Genomic DNA, 10,237 nt, shown 5'->3' on the forward strand with positions numbered 1-10,237 from the left:
TTTTTTTTTTTTTTATCATTTTTAGTTTAAAAACGTTTTATCCTAGCAATAAGAGAGACCAATTCTCCTGGCCGTTGTTTTTCGAACGACCACGACAATAGTGATAAATTAGCAGGTAGAGATTGACAATTAACGTAACTCGCAGAATAACCAAGGTAACATGGGAGGATGATGAATTTTTTTTATGTGTATGTTACATGTCAACAAGTGATTGGACGACGGACGGACGGACGGACATCGTGGAAAAACCATGCCGTGGATCATCTCTTTTATATTTTTTATTGTTTCCCTTCCCTCCCCCTTCCCCCCACCCCGAACCGTCAAAATTTATACTACTTGAATCAACAAAACGTATCTCAAATCGGTATATTATAATTACGTTTGAATAGTTTTTCTAGTTTTATATGTTATTTAAATAAAGTCAAATAAATGAAAAATAAGATCTTTAGGTTCTGAGTTTAAGTTTTTAACTTATTTTAAGAACAATGATATTAGTTGAATTTTTATATATATATATATATATATATATGTATATAACCAATAGTATTCTAAAAATTGCATTAATTTTGTAAAATCTATTAGCTAATTCGTCAATGAAACAAATGAACATTCGTATTCTCTAAATAAGAGTTTGGTGGTAATAGAAAAAATGATCGAAAGTATACACCGGGGTGGGAGTGGGGGTGGAGGGATTGGTCGTAATAAAACTTGTTACGTTTCATTTTGCATTCGGTTTCATGTCACCCTCGTTACATACCTCGGAGAATATTTACACGACGAGGAACGAACCTTCCTATTTTTAAAAAGAATATCGATGAAAAATGAAGTTTATTCGATTGCTCGGAATCGTTAAAGCCTATCGTAACAAATTAAAATTAATTAATCGTTAGGATAATAAATATATATTGATAAAAAATATATTTGTAAAATGATTACTATATTTCTATATATATATTACTATACTATATCATATACTATCATTATTTTTAATTCAAGTATCATGGAATTGATAAACAAAGATTATGATATAAGAAAAATGAGAAAAAAGAGATCAAAAAAGTGGCTACCAGGGTGAAACGTGATTAGTTTGTAAGGGTTTAGCAATAGTTTAGTTCACATATAGGGAATCGGTACGTACCGGCAAATCTTTTTTTTATTTTTTTTTCCCCCCTTTTCTTTATTTTCTTTTTTTTTTCCTTCCTTCCTTTCTTTATTCGAAACCACCTATTCGCCAATCGAATCAACAACAATGAGCGGAACTATCGACGCGAAAGTCAGATCGCGATTGAATTTTCTACCCGATTACTGCCTACGAGACCACCCACTGAGTTAGATAGGACGACGAATGAGTCTTTAAACTAGTATACTACTCAAGAGTAAGTGATTTATTCGAGTGTCGTGCATTGAAAAGCTTCTTCTTCTTCTTCTTCTTTTTTCTTCATCTCGAGAAAGACAGAAAGTCAGAACGGAAGAAACATTTCATTAAGTTTCTTTATTTATTATTAGATCAAGAACATTTTCAAAAATATTTTATTACGATCAATATATTGAATATAATATAAATGATTAGTATGTTTAGAATAAAATTGTAATGAAAGTGTGATCACAATAATATAAACGATTAATATTTCAAATCAAATACTAATTGTTATATATCTTTTTTACTTATATAGATTTTACAAACCACGAGGAAAATCCTTCATTCAATTTTTATCCTATATTATAATAACACAAATATCGATCACTTGTTTAAAATTACTAACAAATTATAATATAAAATCTAATAAAATCGAAACATTTATTTAAAAAAATACAAAATATAAATATTTATTTTATTAAAGAAAATGTTTCCCTCAAAAAGGACGGGGGTGGGGGGTTGATACAAAATTACAGCATCTCCCATGATGCAGGGAATAATAATAATAATTACATATATATAAATTATTATATAAAAGAGGATGCATATAAGCTTATGATATTATACAACAAATAGTTGTAATAAATAACTTTAAATTTTTAATCTAAGAAAAAATTCCGCTAGATGCGATTAACAATCCTTTACATTAGGACGGAACACTAAGTTACTATTAACATTATTTACAATACTAACTACAATTATATTAGAAAAACAATAATACTATGTTGAATGAAAAGGTGTTTAATCGATTTAACTTCTTTATTTTATTATACTTTCAATATATAAACGAATGAAACAAATACGAATATCATTGAAACTTCTTCGAAAGATGCGAAATTAGAAAAAAAGTGAGAGAGAGTGAGAGTGAGAGTGAGAGTGAGAGAGAGGAAGAGTGTGTGTGACAGTGAGAAAGATACGAAACTATAGAAGGAGAAGGATGAGAATAAGAATAAAAAGAATAAGAACGAGGAGGAGGAGTAGAAGGAGGATGATCGATTATTAGAAATTATGCTGTGAACAACCTGTTGTGCCTTCTTATTTGCCAGAAGAGGAACCAAGGGAACAATGTTATCGAATCCAAACGAGTCTCGTTTTACGAGCGAACAAATCGGATCATATTTCGTACATTTCCACGTTGAACGATGATATTCCGGTGGTTAACGTATATCCTATCTCTCTCTATCAATTGGTATTTTTTTTTTTTTATATATACCTCTCTCTCTCTCTCTCTCTCTCTCTCTCTCTCTCTCTCTCTCTCTCTCTCTCTCTCTCTATTTCGATGGCAATCGTTCGATCGAGGCGTGTCGTGCTCTGACGCATGAAAATGGCCCAAAGGGATGCGCCAACCATGATCGATGTTCCTCCATCCGATCGGAGTCTACCGAAACTGCCCGTCAAATAATATATTCATAGCTTCCGGATGGTTGAACACAACTCTCAAACCCCCGCCATATACTTCCCTTCTACCGGCTACCACCCCCCGGCTCCCCCTGCCCCCCTACAACCCCCCACCGGCACCCATACATACTCGTGGTGCATCGTACGGCACTCCGAGGTTCACGCAAATCGCCGTTCGAATAATTATCGAAAATACACGCATCTATCTATATCTATATGTCTATATATATATATCTATATTTGTCTGTCTATCTATCTATCTATCTTTCTCTGGTTATCTCTTTCTCTCTTCTTCCCTCTCATATACTTTTTCTCTCTCTCTTTCTATCTCTCTATCTTTTTTAATAACATTCGTCATTCAGGAATCGTACATGCGAGATGAATCTGGGATGCAGATCCGATAATAAATGAAAAAGATCCGCGAGATTATCAAACAAAACATAATATAACAGGGAAAAGAGGTTAAAAAAAGACAAAAAAAGAAAATAATAGATTAATGAAAAGAGAGAAAGAAATGAAATGAAAAGAAAAGAAAAGAAAAGAAAAGAAAAAGGGGAAGAATAATAATAAGATCAATTAATTCGATTATCTTTCGATGCTAATTCTAACCCAATCCCAACCCCCTCCTTCCCCCCTAATTGTTCTCGAATTTTCCCGTTCGTTGAGAAAAATATTGAATAGATTGAAAAAGAATATAAATTACGAATAATAATAATATTATTAAAAGAAATATTTCGATACACACACACATACAATATTCCAATTTATCAATTCGATATCGTTATTTTTTTGGCTCGACTATTTACAGATCATTTTTATTGTTCTCGTACTTACATATTAGAAAATATGAAAAAATAGAGAGAGAACTTATGTTAAACCATAAGAGGATACATTCATACATCATCCTATGTGGTGTCTTCCTCCTATACGAGATATAAACGATGCTGAATTTCTTCTTTCTTACATTTATTTTTCTTTTCTATTTTCTTTTCTTTTCTTTTCTATTCTATTTTTTTTGTCGGCACGACGCTTTCGTTAGAAGCGATCGAGCGTGGAAGAAAGTTGTATCCTTCTCCGATCGTTCCTGATGACCGTATCCGATCGAACATTATCGGAGGGTGTATAAAACAAAGGGCTGAGAAAAGTTCGGGGAAAAAAGCTAGCCAGTACGCTTCCACCACCCCACCCCACCCCACCCTACCACATCTCACCCCACCTCAGCTCACCTCACTTTCCACTTCTCACTCTCACTCTCTCTCTCTCTCTCTTTTTCTCCTATCTTTTTTTTTCTTTTTCTTTTTTTTTTTTTCGTTAAATACACGCAAGGGAACGAGACGTGGAGAAAAAAGGGTCCATAAAACGCGTTATGCGTTTCTTTCTTTCTCTCTTTGTTGCGTGAGCGTTCGGCCTCCCCTTTCCAACCCCCAACCCCACCTCATCTCACCCCACCACCACCACCACCCCCAACCTCCGTTCGCGTTGCTTAGAGAACGACGAGTTGAGTTAAGTGCAAAATTATTTTAAAAATATTTTCTTAACCACGTTAAACTGAAAGTTGAGCCCCTCGGCGGTGTTCATTGCGTACCTGCCTGCGTGCGTGTTGCTTGCGTGTTCTGAAACGAGGGACACAAAAAAGAAAAAAGAAAAAAAAAAAGAAAAAGAAGAAGAATCGGGAATGCCGCATCCGCGGCTTTTTTCTCAACTCGTCGCGGTTTTCCAACCCTTTTTCTTCTTTCTTCTGCTTCTTCTTTTTTTTCTTCCCCGTCCGCCCACCCCCCTACCGCTCCGCAGAGAAGAACCCCGATTCCTGTTTTTTTTTTCCCCTCTTATTTTCCCTCCACCTCTTACGATTCATCAGGGTTTGATCTTTCGTGGCGGAGTGACGGGGGAGGGTTTGTAATTTACCCCCGAAGATGGTACGTTCATATTTTTTCAAAATAACCGGTTGTTTTCCATTCTGACCCTTAAACTTGTGGTTCACCATCGCCACCACTGATTCTGTGTGACAAAAAAAAGATTAACCAAAAATATATATATATATATATATATGTAACACACAGAAGGGTGTTACAACTTTCATCCCCCTTTTTTTTCGTTCCTACACCTTTTTCTTTTTCCTTTCTTTTGTTTTTTTTTTCTTTTTTGTTTTTTTTTTTTATACGAGTATACGACAGCTTCATCGAATCACGTTCGTTCATCGTTTGTTTCGTTTTTATAGATCACGTTACTTTGTGGAACCGTTATTAGTTTTTCCCCGCAAATTGTTCCTTTTCCATCTTGAAAACTTTCCATCGCGAAGAGAGACGTTTTCGATCGATTTCGATTCGTTTATATATAGACGAATAAAGAGATAAAGATAAAGATAAAGATAAAGAAAAAGAAAAAAATCAGAAAGAGAGACAGAGAGAGAGGGAGAGAAAGAGAAAATAAAAAATAAAATGAAAAAGAAAAAGAAAGCTTTATATAGAGTAGTAGACTATCTATACACGCCCTTTTGCACACTTTTCTGTCCCAGGTAGTTTTAAGCCCTCTTCTCTCTTGTAAGCACCACCCACCCCTACTTGCCCTCACCTCCTCCCTCATACCACTTCGATGCTTTTTACGAGAGAGCACGATTTTCTTTTATTTTCAAGCTCTCTCTTCTTCGTTGATGCTCCTACTCTGACCAAGAGTTTTCACTCGAACGTTACATAAAAGAAAACGTTGAAGTTGTTTCACAGAATCCTTTTTCCGGGAAAAGAAAAGTATAATATAAGGGAAGATATATATATATATATGATAAGAAGAAATAAGTCGAATTTATTGGACTTTTGCCGAATATTATTTCTATTTTTCTTTTTTCAAGAAAGAAAAAAAAGAAGATAAGATTCTTTGTTTTCTTTTTTTTTTATTGTATACATTCCGTGTTGTGTTAAATAATCTACGAATCGTTTTTACATATCACAAAACGATTAATTTTACTATCGCGTATTTAATTAATATTAAAAATGTTTATTATTTGAGATAATACATGGTATTATGTACAGAGTATCCAAAAAAATAGAAGTTCGCTTTGTCTAGAAATATAAAACAAAAAGAAACACTGGATATTATATACACATTTAAATAGAATAATAGTATTGAATTATTTATTTCAAAATATATATACCCATAATTATGAAAGTGGTTTAATTGTAAGTCATATATCTCTCGTTTCGAGATATTTAAAGTATTACATTTGAATACTAAATAAATTCTATATAATATTCAAATAATAAACACTGTCTAACGATTCATTTTTGACAATATCGTGTTAAAATTATATTAAATTAATTTAGTTTAAAATAATGTGGTGTAAAGTAACTGATAAACTGATTCTCTTTTTTTTTTTTTTTTTTTTTTAATTTTGACTTAGACCACTTTCATAATTACGGGCACATATTATATTATTATATATACGAGTACCGTGCCACATTTGCATAATAATTTGTCAACAAAATAATAATATACAATTATTCCAGTTAAATCTAATAAGTTATAAATAGGATAATTAATTACCTTTCAGATAATAGAAAACTATCAATTGTCTCTACTTTATTATTCTTTTTTTAATATAATATATATATAATTAAAATGAAACACCATTGCGAACATTTTGGTAACAATTCATTAAAATAATTTATTAACTTATAACTTATTCGTTTACGACGTAGAAATAATCGAAATATATTATCATAGTAGGATAAAAAAAGAGAGAAGATAGGTTGATAAATAAGAGGAGGAGGAAGAAGAAGAAGAGGAAGTGGTGAAGGAGGGGGTAGAAGAGGGGGAACGTAGGCAATACTTGATCCATAAGCTCGATGATCAAAATATCTCCGTCGAATACTTAATTACTTCGATATCTTGTAGATAGGTTCGTTCTAACGGTACTACGTAGTAGGTACATTATATACAAGGAAGACTTATGATGGGGTTCCAATTTGCCGCGGGGCGCCGTCAGGCTGCGTTTAACAACTTTTTAATGGAGGCCTGGCGACCATCGTCAGCTCGACCCACGACGAAGAAAACGAAAACGAAAACGAAAACGAAGACGAAGAAGACGACGTTGTGAACCTTAATTCTCTAACGGATGTCGTAGTAGAAAATAAATTACTCTTTATTACGAAACTTTTTTTTTTCCCGTAAGATTCGACTTTTAATTGTAAATCTTTACAATTGCTTTGCCTCAATACTACGAACGTTTCTTTACTTTTTATACATTTTCTTTTTTTTTTCCCTCTCGCGTTTACTTATTTTTTTTCTTCTTCTTCTTCTTCATCTTCATATATATATTAGGGTGGTCCTTATTTGCATCATTTAGGAATTTTATTTTTCCCACACACCCCTTAAATATCTTCTAAATATATAAGAAAAAATATTCACTGTAAATTTGTTCAATGCTATTAATTTTAATATTAACACGCTCTCTCCTCCCATAGACGTTAAAGTTTTAAATGGAAAATACACGCAATGTTATTTTTTTTTTCCATAACGCTTATCAAAATCATAACTCTGATTAAAAAATTGATGAATCTGTTTGATATTTGATACAGTTGTAGGTTATACTATTCGGGAAGGAGAAAAAAAAAAATAAATGAAAAAATTTCATTATATTTATTATAATATATAAGGAAGTAATGAACTTAAAAATTTCTTATTTTGATATATATATATATATATATATATATATAGTATATACATGTATATATGTATATGTATATGTATATATCATTCGTATATAATTATTATAGCAAATAGAAATTCATTATTTTCGCTTTGCATTAATCTATACGATTTGCTGACAATTATAAAAGCACCTTCCAATTCCGGGCTAAAATTTAACGGCTAATTGTTTTGCGTTATTCGCGAAATCATATCGCGATACGATTCATTATCATAACGATCACCACCACCTTCCCTCCTCCTCCTCCTCCTCCTCCTCCTCCCCTTCCTCTCCCTATTCTCCTTCCCTTTCCCCGTACCCTCTACCTCAGCCGCCCTGATCGTTTAAAATCCTACGCCATTTAATCGATTGTATGTAGTAGTATATCGGGAATACCAAAAAACGATAACGAAACTCGATGGCGCGTGTTGCGAATATTAATTTAAAAAAAAAAAAATATATATATATAAAAGAAAAAAAGAAATTTAAAAAAAAAAAGAAACCCTTCTACCTCCTCCTCCAAAAAAAAAATAATAATTCTAATTCTTGTCTATATATTATCGACGATTACGTGTTGCAAGTAGACACACAACCGCAACAACATAAATTATCTTTACATTTGTTCCAATTAATTAATTACATTTTAACGAGTTGATTTAAATTCCTATTATCGTATGCACATAAGTACAACGACAAAAAAAAAAAGAAAGGAAAAAAAAACACAAAAATACTATTTTCCTAATATTAGAGTTAACCAAAAGTTCACTGTGCGTTTATTGTGTTGTTTCGGATAGAGCAATATTTTTGAATTCAATAAAATTACTTCTATATGCGAGTGAAATATTAATAATACAAAAAAAAATGCACGAACTTCTATTTCACTTTAACATATATATAGATAGAGTATTTATATACGAAACAATCAACAACAACGAGCTAAGAAACAAATTAACATTAGATTTATGGACTGAGCCTATTTAATTCCTTAAAAAAATTTCATTACTATATATATATAACTTAAATATTATTTTGTTAAAAACATATGTGTTGGTTTTAAGTTACTTAACGAAATATACGTAAATATTAATTTCTCCCCATTACTCAACCCTTCATTCAAACAATAATCGTAAATCATTAGAAAAATAATGAACAAAATATCCCTAAATCTAATGTTAAGAAAAATAAGAGAAGAGGAAATAAAAAATAACAACAACACAATAATATTAATAATAATTAATAATAATAATATTAATAATAAAAAGAGACAATGGCCGATAGGTCAAAGTATTTTTCAAATGGACACACAGAGTAGTATCATAGATAGCCGCGAGTTCGTTCGTTCGTCGAATCGGTACGATCGATTTTTCGTGCACGTACATCCGTGTCGACGTATGTACCTACGAGAGAAAGAGAAATAGAGAGAAATAGAGAGAGAAAGAGAGAAATAGCTGGCTTTCTCGTGCACGCACGCACATACGTAGGATACGTGAGCTCACATATACAAGCGCATACAGATATAACGCACACATTCATTCATTTCCACACGTATAACGTTTCCTCTCTCTCTCTCTCTCTCTCTCTTTCTCACATTCTCTCTCTCCTCTCTTCGTTTCTCTCGTTGGGAAGAGCTATCGCTCTGAGCCCTCGCAGAATCTCCTACGAGCCCGTAGTTTCCAACCCTCTCGACCAATCCCCCTTAACTATCTCTATCTATCTATCTTTCTCTCATTCTCTCACTCGCTCACTCTCATTCAGCCACTCTCATTCGCCCACTCACTCACTCACCCACTCTTTGGATCTCCCTCCAAGCCCTGATAAGCGGCCGCGTTCCTCCCTTTCGTGCGACCGCCCTTCTGGCACGAATACCTCCGCCCCCCCTACTCCACCACCATCACCATCACCACCACCACCACCACCTCTTCCTCTCTTCTATCTTCTCCTCCTCCTCCTCTTCCCACCTCGTCTCCGTTTCCTCCCTTTTCCTCTTCCACCTCTTTCTCTACTTCATCCCCCTGTCTCTCTCTCTTTCTCTCTTTCTTCCGTTGGGTTCGTTCGTTCGTTCGTTCGTTGGTTCGTTCGTTGGTTCGTTCGTTGGTTCGTTCTCGTCCATCCAACCTAGCGCAGCATCCGCGTTCTGGAGCTGCTCTCGCAGCTCTCGTAATCGCATTTGACGTCGCTACGTTTTTGTTTCAGAGCAGTACGTGACGCTTCCGCCGGTGAGGGGCTCTTGGCAAAACACGCGAAAGAGAAAGAGAGAGAGAGGGAGAGGGAGGGAAAGAAAAAAAGAAGATGATGAAGAAGAAGAAGAAGAAGAACAGAGAAAGATAGTGATAGAAACTATACGCATAGCATAGACGAGAAACTGATGGAGGAAGGAGAGGGCTTGTTCGAAATAAATGGAAGTGGAAGAGAGATGAGTATATACTGAACTAAGAGATGGTGTAACAAAGAGAGAGAGAGAGAGAGAGAGGGAGGAATAGGTGTACCTAAAATTCGAGAGAATGGAAAGCTTAAGGATCTAACAGGGGGTGCAAGCTATGATCAGTCGAGGATCGAAAGATCGACTAAGTTCGACAAATAGAAATAATTCCAACCCCTCAAAATATATATATATATATTATTATCTTATTAATATTAAGGTGTACACACTAATGAAAGAAAATTATTATATTAGAAAGGACACAGTAATTGATAATTTGTAATAATTTTTTACATTAGAATTTTCAAACATCCTTTTTGTC

The sequence above is a fragment of the Polistes canadensis genome, unplaced genomic scaffold (assembly GCF_001313835.1).
Source record: "Polistes canadensis isolate GaletaPanama2010 unplaced genomic scaffold, ASM131383v1 scaffold_45, whole genome shotgun sequence".
Taxonomy (NCBI): domain Eukaryota; kingdom Metazoa; phylum Arthropoda; class Insecta; order Hymenoptera; family Vespidae; genus Polistes; species Polistes canadensis.